The sequence below is a fragment of the Rhinopithecus roxellana genome, chromosome 8 (genome assembly GCF_007565055.1).
Source record: "Rhinopithecus roxellana isolate Shanxi Qingling chromosome 8, ASM756505v1, whole genome shotgun sequence".
In the NCBI taxonomy this organism is placed as follows: domain Eukaryota; kingdom Metazoa; phylum Chordata; class Mammalia; order Primates; family Cercopithecidae; genus Rhinopithecus; species Rhinopithecus roxellana.
This window is the reverse complement of record NC_044556.1, coordinates 78,307,427-78,322,555: the sequence shown is the minus strand read 5'-3', so window position 1 is coordinate 78,322,555 and position 15,129 is coordinate 78,307,427. Positions and strand designations below refer to the sequence as shown.

Below are 15,129 nucleotides of genomic sequence, written 5' to 3'. Positions count from 1 at the left end.
GGAAATGGAGGTTGCAGTGAGCTGCGATCGCACCACTGCACTCCAGCCTGGGTGACAGAGTGAAACCCTGTCATAAAAAAAAAAAAAAAAAAAAAAAGGCAGAAGACAAAAAAAATTGCACTGAACATTTTAGGAGAATCTGGGAATTTTGCAGAATGGGTCGTGTTCATTCCATTTTATCTTCGAAAAATTATTTTCTAATTTAAAAATTTTTAAATGTATTGTTCATTCCATTTTATCTTATTAGGAGGTTTTGATTGGTCTATGGCCAGCCCACTGTTGCATAAAAAGCCACTGAAGACTTCTGTGTGCCATCCCAGAATGTATCTGGACCCCCACTTCTATCCTGTTCCATTATTGCTTACTCCAGCTGTTCTTAGTTCTCAGGGTTCCTTATTTTGGCCACTTATTTCCACGCATGTTTTCCCAATGGTTGCTTTGATTAATGACCAAAGTGAGATTTGCTCTTTTTGTTTTGATATTGTTGCCTTGTCAGGATACTATGTTTGGTATCTGCTGTCAGTTTTCACGGAAATTTTAAAGACTTTTCTCCTACATTCAACTTTGGGACACTATAGGGTAAGACAAACTTCTGCTTCCTCTAGTGTGCTGAAGGGTAGGACTCATGTTCCCTATGATTCACTCATGTTCTAGGATTATTTCCCATTCCCAAAATGCATGATGCTGTTTATACCTCTGTGAAATAACTGGTGTTTCTTGTCTCATTTTTCCTGTCTAGGATGCCCTTGTCCTGCTAGTCTGCTAGGAGACACCCATCTTGTGTTTTCTTCTCTGTGCAGACTCATGCAAGCATCTGGGAATTGCTTTCTCAGCCTCCATACGTTCTTATACAATCTTCCACAGCAAGTGGCACACCGTTTACACTGATGATTTAATTAGATTTCTGTCTGTCCTGCTAAACTAGGAGCTCCTGAAAGGTGGACCTTGTCTTATTTATCTTTATGCTTTATATTTGTTAAAGTTTAAATCCTACAACTTTGAAAGTTTACCCAGTGGAGAAAAAGGATTCTTGAAAAAATGGTTAGATAAGCGACCATCTTTCATGATAAACGTTACCCTGGCTATATAATATTTTGTGCATAGTAAACTGACTTTTGGCTGGGCACAGTGGCTCATGCCTGTAATCCCACCACTTTGGGAGGCCGAGGCAGGTGGATCACCTGAGGTCAGGAGTTCGAGACCAGCCTGGCCGACATGGCGAAACTCTGTCTCTTCTAAAAATAACAAAAATTAGCTGGGCATGGTAGCAGGTGCCTGTAATCCCAGTTACTTGGGAGGCTGAGGCAGGAGAATTGTTTGAACCCAGAAGGCAGATGTTGCAGTGAGCTGAGATCACGCCATTGCACTCCAGCCTGGGCAACAAGAACAAAACTCCATCTCAAAAATAAATAAATAAATAAATAAAATAAAATAAAAATAAACTGACTTTTTGCTCAATCATTAAATCTATTCTCAATCTGCTTGTGGAGAGTACAGTTTCTTTCAGTATTGAGACTACTTTACTTTTATATATATTAACAGTTGTCACTTAACAGATTTAAAATGAACTGACATTCAAATAGAATTTGAAGAGAGGTAAAAAACAAAAGAAGGAGCTTTCTATGTTTCTGCCACTTAAATTAAGGTAAGGCCTTCTATTTAACATCTATTTTTCCAGTTTCTAAAAAGGGAAGTTGAAAGTAATGACAGAGTGGCTGCCCCAGTGACTGCTTAGAGTGGCTGAATTTTCATCCATCGTTATTGACTGTTAGGTATAATGGATTGAGAAGAGTTCTGACACCATGTCTAGGGTCAGTAGTAAAGAGTATTGCAAGTGATCCATGATGGCTGCTCGAGTGTGGGAATGGCAACTCATGTAATGTGTATTTTCTCACTTTGATATAAGACATTAAAGATTGTGTTTAAGACATTAAAGATTGTGTTATGAGCAAGTCTTTGAGGTCACTCCAGTGCTAGCGTGATGAAATATTCTGTCATGAGATAATCACAACAACCCCACTTACGTATCATCTTTTTTATACAAGTGAATAAAGTAAAATTAGGGGGTTAAGAAACTTGCCTGAAGTCAACCAGCTATTATTGAGCAGAGCTGGGATTTCAGCCTAAGTGAATTTGATTTCAGAAAGCATGAAGTCATTTTTTAGATGGCAGAACTAATATTAGTTCAAATTGCCAGAAAATTCCATAGATAAATTGTGACTTTTTGCTAAACCTTGAAGAATGTTTGGTATTAAATAGGTGGAAAGAAAGGAGTTTCTCAACAATGTCTGGACAGTTGAAAAAAAGAAAAGAAAGGAGATAAGGGAACAGCATGAGCAAAGGGGAAAAGATGGGAATGAGTGTTTAATAGACTGAGTTAGCTGTACCAGCTGGAAAAGCAGTAAGAATGCTCAAAGTGTGACTGTGGAGTGCTTTGAATGTCAGACAGAGTACAGATATCACTGTACAAACTGTGATAAATCACAGTACATTACTGATAAAAGCAATCTTTTAGGAAGATTAAACTGAGGTTGGGCCATTGTGGACAGGATTGATGGGAGTGATGAGAGATGAAGTTAGATTAGTTCGAAAGTTACTGCTATAGCCTAAAGATTTAGAGCATAGATAATTATAGTGCATATTTTTTCTCAAACAATTTTTATCTGCAGGCATTGAACTAAGCACTTTACATTTATTATCTCAATTAATCCTCACAGCAGCATTATGAGGAGAGTAACATGATATTCTTTTTACTCTGAGGAAACAGATTCAGAGACCCCCAGGTCACAAAGTTAGGGATGGAGTTTATCTTCAAATCCTGGGTCATCTGATTCCACAGCACTACATCGCCCTGCTTAGAATAAGTAAGTGCGGAAAACACCTGCGTGTGAGTATTGAGAAAGAAGAAATGGATTGATAATTGACTTGATGAGATATTCAAAGCAGTTTGTTTCAAGATTTTGGGCTGTCACCCAGTTTACTTCATAAATCAGGACATATCTACTCACAGATACAATTAGAAAAAGTTTATTTACCCTTATCATATATAACACACTCTGACATTTTCTTTTCTATTTTACTAAAATGTTTTTGGTGGTGATTCACTAAAGATTTTTTAAAATTGTGGTAAAATCCACGTAACATAACATTTACCATCCTAACCATTTTTTAAGTATATAGTTCAGTGATATTCAGCACATTCATGATATTGTGTAATCATCACCACCATCCATTTCCAGAACACTTTTCATCTTGTAAAACTGAAACTATCCGTTAAACAACAATTCCCTATTTCTCTGTCCCCCCAGCCTCAGGAAACCACTGTTCTACTTTATGATTTTGACTCCTCTAACAACATTATGTAAGTGGAGTCATACAGTATTTGTCTTTCTGTGACTATCTTTAAGGCTCATTCATGTAGCATATATCAGAATTTCTTTTTTAAGGCTAATATTTCATTGTATATATTTACTATATTTTACTTATTTGTCTATTAGACGCTTGGGTTGCCTTCATGTTTTAGCTATTGTGAATAATGCTGCTATGAACATGGGTGTATAAATCTTTCTTTGAGACTCTGCTTTCAATGCTTTTGGGTATACTCATTAAAGATTTTACAATCCACTGATAAATGGGCTGTGGCTCCTGGCTGAAAAACTCAGAGCTATAAGCTATGAAAATGATAAAAAATGGAAAATTATTTCTAGTTTTAGTTTGAGTGTTGAAAAGAATGGGTACCACTGATTGATAAACAAGGAGAAATTAGAAAGAGAAGTTACTAGTTTCCTGAGGCTGCTGTAACAAATTGGTATAAACTTGGTGGCTAATACAACAGAAACTAAATTCTCACACTTCTGGAGGCCAGAAGTTCACAGACAGTATCACTGGGCCACAGTTAAGGTGTCAGTGAAAATGTATTCCTCCAGAGACTCTAGGGCAGAATTTTCAGAATTTTTTCTTGCCTCTTCCAGTTTTTTTTTTTTTTTTTTTTTTTGAGACAGAGTCTTGCTCGTTTCCCAGGATGGAGTGCAATGGTGCGATCTAGGCTCACTGCAACCTCCGCCTCCAGGCTTCAAGTGATTCTCCTGCCTCAGTCTCCAGGGTAGCTGGGATTACAGGTGCCCACCACCAGGCCAGGCTAATTTTGTATTTTTAGTAGAGGTAGGGTTTTTCCATGTTGGTCAGGTTGGTCTCAAACTCCCAACCTAAGGTGATCCACCCTCCTGGGCCTCCCAAAGTGCTGGGATTACAGGCATGAGGCACCGCACCCGACCGCCTATTCTTAATAATTATTATCATAAACTGCAACCATGTGTAATCTCCCTCTGCCTTTCTTTCTTAAGGGCACTTGTGATTGCATTTAGGGCCCACCTGGATAATCCAGAATAATTTTTTAATCTCAAGGTCCTAATTTAAGAACATCTGCAAAGTCCTTTTTTGCTATTAGGTAACATTCATAGGTTCCAGAGATTTAGATGTGGATATCTTTCCGGGGGCCATCATTCAATCTACTGCACATGTTGAGAGAAGAGAAAATATAGTGAATTCAGTTTTAGAATGGATTGAATTTCAATTGCCTTGAAAGCCATTAGGAAAACAGTACTTGCATTTACTAATATATAAAAGGTAAGTGTTGTAATTATATATTGAGTGTTTATTAATATCAACATGATAGTTGAAGCTGTGAGAGTATGTGTGCTTATGCAAGTATAAAATGAACTCACCTTCATAAAACATACACTCTTGGATACTGGACAAAGAGTATGCTCAGGTCAGATATCTGGAAAGCAAAGAGAACTGTGTGTCTATCAGGTTATTTATCTATTAGGTAATTATCAGTCTCTCAATCATCTATTCATATATTACCCACCTAGGAAATCACACTACAGTAGTGTAAATGTGGAACCACTTTATACAAGTAGGGCCTAGTACAGGATCTGCCATATAGTAGGTGCTTGACAAAATATATATTGAATGTAGTGCCTCTCAATCTTTCTCAATCTTTTTTTTTTTTTTTTCTTTTTCTTTTTAAGACAGAATCTTGCTGTGTCACTCAGGTTGGAGTGCAGTGGTGCAATCTCCTGGGCTCAAATGATTCCTCCGCCTCAGCCCCTTGGAACAGCTGGGATTACAGGTACGGGTCACCACGCCTGCCCAGAAAGTCTGACTTATTTTCTGTCTCTTCTTGTCCATGGGAAACCTGCATTCAGAATTTGGATGGGAACTTAGAGAGTATACAGTTCTGGTTGTAACTCCTCATCTTTACTGTTCTGGTAACAAAAACAGAGAGGATAAGTGATTTCTCCAGGATGATCTAATGCTCTTTTCACTACATACCTCTGCCTTTTTAGACTTATTTTAAGTCAAGCTTCTTTTGAATTTTTGTGTCAACTTGAAGAAGCTGCACTATTCTTCACTAGGAAGAGATAGTGTTCTAGTTCTTTTCTATCTTGGCATTTATTTTCTTCGAAAGCAAAATGCTTTGTTCCATTAGGACCCAGAGTCATCTATTTAATCAAAGCCTTACAGAGTGGAATGAAGCATTATTCTTGCTTCTGGTCACAACTTTGGAAATGTGTTGTTGCCCTTGTATTTTTTTATTATCACTATGGGGAAGAAGAGGGCTTTTGGAATTTCATAGCTAGGATTAGGGATGCTTGTATATTCTGTAATGCAAAGGACAGTAATGCAAAGGATAGTTTCTTAGAACAAAGACCTCTCTCTCTCTCTCTCTCTCTCTCTCTCTCTTTTTGAGTTAAAGTCTCCCTCTGTCGCCCAGGCTGGAGTGCGTGGCTCAATCTCTGCTCACTGCAACCTCCACCTCCTGGGTTCAAGCAATTCTCCTGCCTCAGCCTTCCAAGTAGCTGGGATTACAGGCAACCCCCACCACGCCCGGCTAATTTTTGTATTTTTAGTAGAGACGGGATTTCACCATGTTGGCCAGGTTTGTCTTGCACTCTTGACCTCAAGTGACCCGCTTGCCTCCGCCTCCCAAAGTGCTGGGATTACAGGCATGAACCACCATACCAGGCCAGAAATATCTCACTTGAAAATAATTAATGGAAGGCCACGTCCTATCCCACCAAAGAGCTATCTTCTATGTATTTGCATTGGAGTAGACTTTTATGACTTCAGATAATCTCCAACTGGCTTTATAATTTTTTAAAAAATGGTGAAAATTGTGAAAGTTGCAGATACCAAGGTGAAATCACTTTTGTCATACTCAGACAAAATAGGACCAGGAAGCCTCCCCCCAAAAAAGGAGGTTCATGCTTACATGTCTGAGATAAGAACTGTTTCCAAGAAGTTTCTAAAAACACTTTCTGTCCTTTATACATCTGCTTTGATAGTTTATCGTTAGGCATTCTTTAGGCCTGCAGGAATTCAGATAAGATGATCTTGGAAGAACACTTGCCCAGTAATGTCATCTCTACCAAAGAAATGACAATACCTCTGCCTCTGGAAACAATGAACTGTTTCTAAGCAGTTTATGTAAATCGTTTTTGCTAATAATAGCTTCCCTTACCCTTCCCAAGCCAAAGGCATTGATGGCTTGCCATTTCATACATTCCAGAATATAATCCTTATTTCTATTTTTGAGTAAACCCAACACAGTTAGAGACAATTTTCTCTAGTGTCTTTTTTTTTAGGTGGACAAAATATTTTGAAGAGTTTAATTCTATCTAGATTATTCAAAACTGGGTTTCAGTAATAAGGTTAGCTCTTTCTGGAAGACACAGACAGCTGTAGCTAGGGGTGAGGATGAAGGGGCGGATATTCTTCAGGATCTGTTGTTATAGGGAGGTCACATTACTTTGAGTAAGGATTGGGTAGTGTTTAGAGGAGCATAATGTAAGGTGACCTTGAACTGGTGGGTAAGAAAAATATGAAGATGAATGTTACTACCACTAATTGAATGTTGAGAATGGCTTTATGTTGTCAGAAAGTACAACATGGATTTACTGACCAGAGTTTGGTCAGAAGTCCATGGATAATTTTGGAAGAATGTATTATTTATAGCACTGCAAAGAAGGGACATTTCATTTAAAAAGCCACCATGAAAACTTTTTTGCTATTGACTTCTGTTTATCAAATAGTTATCTTTGTGCCAAGCACTGTGCTTTACAGAAATTATTTCATTTGGCCCTCTGTTATTTGGCAAATGCAACCTGATAGCAGTAACTTAAGCGTACCCTGAGAATGACCCCATATCGCAGACTCACCTGAATGTGCATTCAGAGTTCCGAGCTAGGGAATCCGAGAGTGGCAGACCTGCAGATTTGTTCCTTGTCTTTGAGGAACATCTGTGCCCCATGTCCATCCTGTGGAACACAGGCCGTCCAGGGGATTGAGGCTCCAAGTTTTGGGCTGAATGAAGATTGGCAGGTGGAAGTTGTTAGGGGAAGGTGCTAAGTGAAAATGCCATGTAAACTGCATGCTTTTTGCAATTGGTTGAAGTTCTTCTGTCCAGCCTGTAGCCACTGTCCTATCCATCCTGCTGCCACTGGGCCATGGGGTTATCCTTTCCAGCCTACTGCCACTGAATTCTCCCCTGTGTGTAAGCCCCAAGTAAAACCTCATATCTCATTTTCTGGCTCTGGGTCTCTTTGTCAGCCTCTTGAACCTGCTGCCATCCCCACTGGAATCGATAGAGGTTTGGCACAGCATCTGTCTGTGGAATCTGGACATTCATTTATGCAGTAATAAGTAATAAGTAGGTAAGTAAAGATTTTTTTGAGCATAGGAATTACAAGATGTGAGTTATGCTTGAGAAAGATTAGCTCTCCCAGGCAGGGCACAGTGGTTCATGCCTGTAATCCCAGCACTTTGGGATGCTGATGTGGGCAGATCACCTGATGTCAGGAGTTTGAGACCAGCCTGGCCACCACGGTGAAACCCAGTCTATACTAAAAATACAAAAATTATTGGATGTGGTGGTGCACACCTGTAATCCCAGCTACTCAGGAGGCTGAGGCAGGAGAATTGCTTGAGCCGAGGAAGTGGAGGTTGCAGTGAGCTGAGATTGTGCCATTGCACTCTAGCCTGGGTGACAAGGTGAGACTCTGTCTCAAAAAAAAAAAAAAAGAAAGATTAGCTATCCCATATTATGTGGGATAGCTAATTAGGTTTATGAGAAACTGGAAGCACTTAGTAGATAATGACTGCAGTTCAGTTGAGACTACAGTCCAGGACAGAAAACAGAATAGTGGCAGTGGAGATGGAGAAGAGGGGGTGAATTTGGCTGTTTGGGTGAGATGAACATAATTAAAGGCCAAGTGAGAATGAGTTTATTTTAGATGGTGGGTTTTGGATGTATTGAGTTGAGGCTGTATCTAATCAACTGGAGATGTTCTCTTTGAATGTAAACTTGTTTGAAATGTTGACTATAACAGGGAAGGGAAGTTCCTAAGTTTAGTCCATCAGACCTCATTCAAACTTGGCAGTGGCGCTCAGTGGAGACAGTGGTTCTGACTTAGGATCCTGTCTACCACTTCTCTGTCTAATTTTCAGCAATTTACTTAGCCACGCAGGTCCTTAACATTCTCAGCTGTAGGATGTTCATAATAGATAGGATAATATATGTGCCTTGGTTAAAATGGGTGTTCAATAAATGATAATTATTGTTCTTGCTATACTTTATTTGCCTTCTTCATTCTCATTTTCTCATGAATATACAGTGGAGTTTTCCAGTGGCTACCTGAGGTGTTACATTATGTCACAAAAGATTGAATGCAGAAGGAGATATGAGAATCCTACTGTCTTCTATTAAGCCACACATTAAAGAGATTTGCAGCAGTTTAAACAATGATACTTTTTCTTTTCTTTTTTTAGACTAGTCAAGTGCTATACATTTTCATTAAATTTTTTATTGTTGAAAAACAATCATATAAACAATAGAAAAGATACTGTGTTAACATGTAACTATTATTGTCACTTAAAAACAAATTTATGATTATTTAACTTTTTCTGTTAATTTTTAATACAAAAAATATTCATAGATATCACCCACATAAAGAAGCATCTCTGATGTACATAATAATCTTTGAAAGTTGTGAAGGAACCCTGAAATAAGAAAAGTTTGAGAACTGCTGATATAGAGGCATGAGAGGGGTAACCAGTAGGGTAGCTTTAACTTCTTAGGATCTAAGCTCCACTAAACTAATTTTAATAAAATTGGTCTCCTTTGTGACAACTGACGAGTTGATGAAGAGTCTGGTAGAGGTGATCTGGAAGGGAATGATAAGGTGGAATTATAGCTGGGGACATGGAGAGAAATGATAGCTTAGAAAGGGTGGTGTTTTATTTATTTATCTATTGATTGATTGAGATGGAGTCTTGCTCTATTGGCCAGGCTGGAGTGCAGTGGTGTGATCTCCGCTCACTGCAACCTCTGCCACCCGGGTTCAAGCAATTCTCCTGCCTCAACCTCCTGAGTAGCTAGGATTACAGGTATGTGCCACCACATCCAGCAAATTTTTGTATTTTTAGTAGAGACAGGTTTGCATAATCTTGGCCAGGCTGGTCTTGAACTCCTAATCTTGTCATCCACCCCACTTGGCCTCCCAAGTTGTTGGGATTACAGGTGTGAGCCACTGAGCTTGGTGAAAGGGTTGTTTTAGACAGAGCTAGCCTCTCTCCCCATTCAGTTCTTCCCACTATGTCGTACCACAAGAGTGCTTTAGTATGTAGGATTCTAACAATATAGTCAAAGAATTCTTGTTTTATAGACATATCATACTTTTGGCATGCAATGGGGACAGTTCCTGGAAAGGGTCTGTTATCTGCAGAAGGCTATTTCACCACTTGAGGCTTTGAAGAACTGAAGATCAGCTGACTTAGTTTAAAACTATTCATGTTCCCAGCAGCTTCAGGATAGCAGACCAACTCTGGGTCATCTTTATTTAAAGCCTCTCTTTAAAATCCTGTAGAGAGGGGCTGTTGTTAATTGTGACTAGTTCTTTAAGAGAAAGAGTAATGTGAGGCCGGGCGCGGTGGCTCAAGCCTGTAATCCCAGCACTTTGGGAGGCCGAGACGGGCGGATCACGAGGTCAGGAGATCGAGACCATCCTGGCTAACACGGTGAAACTCCGTCTCTACTAAAAAAAAATGGCGAGGTGGTGGGTGCCTGTAGTCCCAGCTACTCGGGAGGCTGAGGCAGGAGAATGGTGTAAACCCGGGAGGCGGAGCTTGCAGTGAGCCGAGATCTGGCCACTGCACTCCAGCCTGGGTGACAGAGCGAGACTCCGTCTCAAAAAAAAAAAAAAAAAAAAGAGTTTGAAGGCCGGGCGCGGTGGCTCAAGCCTGTAATCCCAGCACTTTGGGAGGCCGAGACGGGTGGATCGCGAGGTCAGGAGATCGAGACCAACCTAGCTAACACGGCGAAACCCCGTCTCTACTAAAAAATACAAAAAACTAGCCGGGCGAGTTGGCGGGTGCCTGTAGTCCCAGCTACTTGGGAGGCTGAGGCAGGAGAATGGCCTAAACCCGGGAGGCGGAGCTTGCAGTGAGCTGAGATCCGGCCACTGCACTCCAGCCTGGGCGACAGAGCGAGACTCCGTCTCAAAAAAAAAAAAAAAAAAAAAAAAAAAAAAAAAAAGAGAAAGAGTAATGTGATGGTGTTGCTTTCTCTGTTCTCTCTTTAAAAATGGTTTCAAGAATTTACTGGTGTTGATTGATAACCAGCATTCACAGGTCAAGGCATGGGTCATAATCTATTTTCCAGTCTGCATATGTTGAAAGTGCCTTCGCAAAAAGTTAATAACTGAGGAAATTATGACAGTAAATGAGATCAGACCTAACTGGCTCCATCTTGCTTCTAATCTTTAAGCTGTCCTTGTTCATTTCTGGGCATAGGCCAAACTAATTTTGGAATGGAATCCAGTTCACGTTTTGACTCTGAAACAAAATTGGTAATAGCCCCTTCCTGAATAGACCCCCTTCTTGCCTGGGGACCAGTCTGCTTTTGCAGGACCAACAAATTAGCTACAACATTAGAAATTATGGTTTAGGGGTCATGCAGCCTCTGGCTCCAAGAGTCTAAACCTCCCCTAATTGCTCCTGGGGATAACATCACTATTGGAAAACCTAAGATCAGTGCTTGAGATATTTTGCAGACCCTGGACTTGGTGGATCAGCTGATACCACCCAGACCGGTAATCGGGCTTACCCAGTTCTGCCATCCCACCCAGGAACAGAAGACAGCAAGAAAACCTCACTTCGACCCCCCGTGATTCCATCTCCGACCTGACCAATCAGCACTCCCACTTCCCAAGCCCCTACCTGCTAAATTATCTTTAAAACTTCTGATCTCCCAATCCTGAGGAGACTGTGTTGAGTAATAATAAAACTCCGGGCTGGGTGCCATGGCTCACGCCTGTAATCTCAGCACTTTGGGAGGCTGAGGCAGGCGGATCACTTGAGGTCAGGAGTTCCAAACTAGCCTGGTCAACATGGTGAAACCCTGTCTCTGCTAAAATACAAAAATTAGCCAGGCGTGGTGACGGGCGCCTGTAGTCCCAGCTACTCGGGAGGCTGAGGTAGGAGAATCGTTTGAACCCGGGAGGGGGAGGCTGCAGTGAACTGAGATCACGCCACCGCACTCCAGCCTGGGCGACAGACGGAGACTCCGTCTCAAACAAAACAAACAAACAAACAAAACAAAAGATTCCGGTCTCCTGCACAGCCAGCTCTGCGTGAATTACTCTTTCTCCATTACAATTCCCCTATCTTGATAAATCAACTCTGCCTAGACAGCGGGCAAGGTGAACCCACTGGGCAATTACAATGTCACTCAAGGTCTGAAATGGAATGTTTAATATTTTCAATTACATTAAAGAGAAGAAACAAAGTAAAAAAACAGGAAAACAAAAAACAAAATAAAAAAATAAAAAAGATTTTAAAAAATTCAATTCCATTGTCTTTTCCTAGCCCTAAAATTGTTCTTTTGCAAAAGAGTCTTGTGAAACAGATTAAAGGCTTAAAAAGAAACAAAACAAAACTCCTACATTTCAGGGTGTAATTTGCAAAATAAAAGGTTTCTTTTGCATTATATCATTCACACTTCAGAAAGGTTTCAGTTCTATGCAATCTGAGCTTTTCCCACATTTTAAAAGTTAATTTGCTTTTGCTTAGCACTATTATAGGACAGGTATTTTCAAATAGTTTTGCAATGAAAGACAAAAATTATAATTTTGTGGCAAAATAAGTACTAGTTGGCAAATAGTGTCCCTTTGTGTAAAACAGTATTCTAAATTCTCAGAAATGGAGTCCTAAAACTAGCACTGGTCTTGCAAATCAAGTTCTGTAGCTTAGTTTGGGAAAGTTTCCTTTTTGGCTTACGGCTTAACTGGCTCCACCCAGCTGCTGCAATGTGATACAAGTTGTAACAAAACCGGAAGTTGGTTAGGCTGCCTTCGCTTCTCAAGGTAAGTGTCACGTCTTTTTCCTTAAATTCAGAGCTCTTTGCAAAGCGTTAAAAATCAAATCCAGCTTAGCTACAGACTGGAGAGCCAGCGCCTGTGCTGACCAGGGCAGTCGGCCAGGCAGAACGGGTGCTCTGTTCCCAAACTATGTTCTGGAGCTTGAATTGAACTAATGAGTGTTCACTAACGAGTTAGGTTATTATGTCCCGTGACTTTGACTAACAAGCTTTAATTCCAAGAAATGGGTGGTTATAAGTAGAGAAGTGTTTGGGATCCTGAAAATCATCGACTTTATTCTTGCAGGAGTTTTTTGTTTTTAATTTTAAAACTATGGGAACTCTTTTTCACATTTCAAGCTAATGGCATGGTTACCTATATCAGGGTTACTTAGAGCCTTATTTGGTTTTTAAAGTGTCTTTTTATCTAGAACTTTTAGTCCCCTCACCCCCCAGCTCCCTAACCCTGGTGCGTCGTTCAAATTTCAGAAAGACTCCAGGGTGGCAGGGTCTTATCGCTGCACTTACGTTTGTGTGTGCTTGTCTTGCTGCCCTAAAGGGGAAAGGGGATTTTTCAAATTGTATATGTGCTATTAGGAATATTTCTTAATATAGCTAAACTTTCCAGTTCAGATATTTTCATTTGCTTCTGTATTTTAATTTTATTTATTTATTTGTTTATTTTTGAGACGGAGTCTGGCTCTGTCGCCCAGGCTGGAGTGCAGTGGCGCGATCTCGGCTCACTGCAAGCTCCGCCTCCCGGGTTCACGCCATTCTTCTGCCTCAGTTTCCCGAGTAGCTGGGATTACAGGCGCCCGCCACCACGCCTGGCTAATTTTTTGTATTTTTAGTAGAGACAGGGCTTCACTGTGTTAGCCAGGATGGTCTCAATCTCCTGATCTGGTGATCCGCCCGTCTCGGCCTCCCAAAGTGCTGGGATTACAGGCGTGAGCCACCGCGCCCGGCCTATTTATTTATTTAGTTTTTAGACGGAGTGTTGCTCTTGTTGCCCAGGCTGGAGTGTAACGGCGGGATTTCGGCTCACTGCAACCTCTGCCTCCCTGGTTCAAGCAATTCTCCTGCTTCAGCCTCCTGAGTAGCTGGGATTACAGGCAGGCGCCACCACACCCGGCTAATTTTGTATTTTTAGTAGAGAGGGGGTTTCTCCATGTTGGTCAGTCTGGTTTTGAACTCCCAAGATCAAGTCATCAGCCCGCCTCGGCCTGCCAAAGTGCTGGGATTACAGGCGTGAGCCACCGCGCCCAGCCAGTTCTGTGTTTTTAAAAAAGTGGTAAGATTTGAGTATTATACTGGGATAGAACTGAAGTGGGGGGCTTAATTTGATCTATCAGCTTATTGAAAACAAAGACCTTTTAAAAGGTGGTTTTGTTAGGTTGGAGAAATAGCTGGGATTACAGGTGTGCACCGCCACATCCAATAATTTTTAAAAGATGGTTTTGTTAGGTTGTGAGGAATGCATACTAAGTCCTTGACATGATGTCTAATATGTTGTAAGCCCTTAGTAATTGTTAACTCTTCTACTATTATTTCTTCCATACCTCTGAATTATTATAATGAAATGCAGTTTTAAAATTTCTGTCCCAGTGTGATCGTAGGCACTATTTTTTTATAAGCTCTGTGAGCTTCAGTTTCCATACCAGTAAAAAACAACAACAACAACAAAAACCCTTGTATGTTTCTTCCAAGGATTAGCATTCATACATGTAAAACAGTACTGTGATGATTGGAATACAGCAGGCACTTAATAAATAGTAACATTATTAAATTATAGGTTAATAGTATTTGCTATTGCTTTCTCTCTTAGTTTTGGGTCTTTAGAGAAGGGGCCATTCCACTTAGCAATGAATTTTATTTTAAGGAAAGAATTATTGTGAGGGCTACATGGACTGATTCAAATGAAACTTGTATATCATGTAATAAGATATTTGTTTACAATCATTTTTGCAGAAAATTAATAAAGAAAATGGAAAAATTGGTCAGGTGAGGTGGCTTACGTCTGTAATCCTAAGACTTTGGGAGGCCAAGCGGGAGGATTGCTTGAGCTCAGGAGATCAAGACCAGCCTGGGTGACATAGTGAGACCCTGTCTCTACAAAAAAATTTAAATATTAGCTGGGCATGGTGGTATGCACTTGTGGTCCCAGCTAGTCGGGAGGGTGAGGTGGGAGGATTGCTTGAGTCTGATACGTGGAGGTTGTAGTGAGCTGAGAGATCGCACCGCTGCTCTCTATCCTGGGTGCCAGAGTGAGATGAGACCCTCCCCCCACCCCCCCAAAACAAAATTAAAAAGAAAATTGAAAGATTACTTGCTGATGGTGCTGTGATTAGAGAAACTAGGATTAGATTGTAGAGTTTCAAATTCCTTTTTTTTCCAATTTTTTTCCTTCCTTTCCCCTTACTTTGTCTTACTTTCACTCAAACTCTACTTACTTTGTCTTACTTTCACTCAAAGTCTTTCCTACTGACCAGGCATGGTGGCTCATTTCTATAATCCCAGCACTTTGGGAGGCCGAGGCAGGTGTATCACCTGAGGTCAGGAGTTCAAGACCAGCTTGGCCAACATGGTGAAACCCCGTCTCTACTAAAAATACAAAAATTAGCCGGGCATGGTGGCAGGTGCCTGTAATCCCAGCTACTTGGGAGACTGAGGCAGGAGAATTGCTTGAACCTGGGAGGCATAGATTGCATTGA

General features: G+C 40.7%; 1 protein-coding gene across 1 annotated transcript in view; it reads left to right on the top strand.

Annotated features, from left to right (window-relative positions):
* Positions 1 to 12,355: 12,355 nt before the first annotated feature.
* Positions 12,356 to 15,129, top strand: part of FRRS1 (ferric chelate reductase 1) — a 56,287-nt gene continuing 53,513 nt past the window's right edge. Inside the window, exon 1 of the mRNA XM_030936701.1 lies at positions 12,356 to 12,425. The gene's annotated coding sequence lies outside the window, so the exon portion shown is untranslated. The remainder of the gene's footprint in view (positions 12,426 to 15,129) is intronic.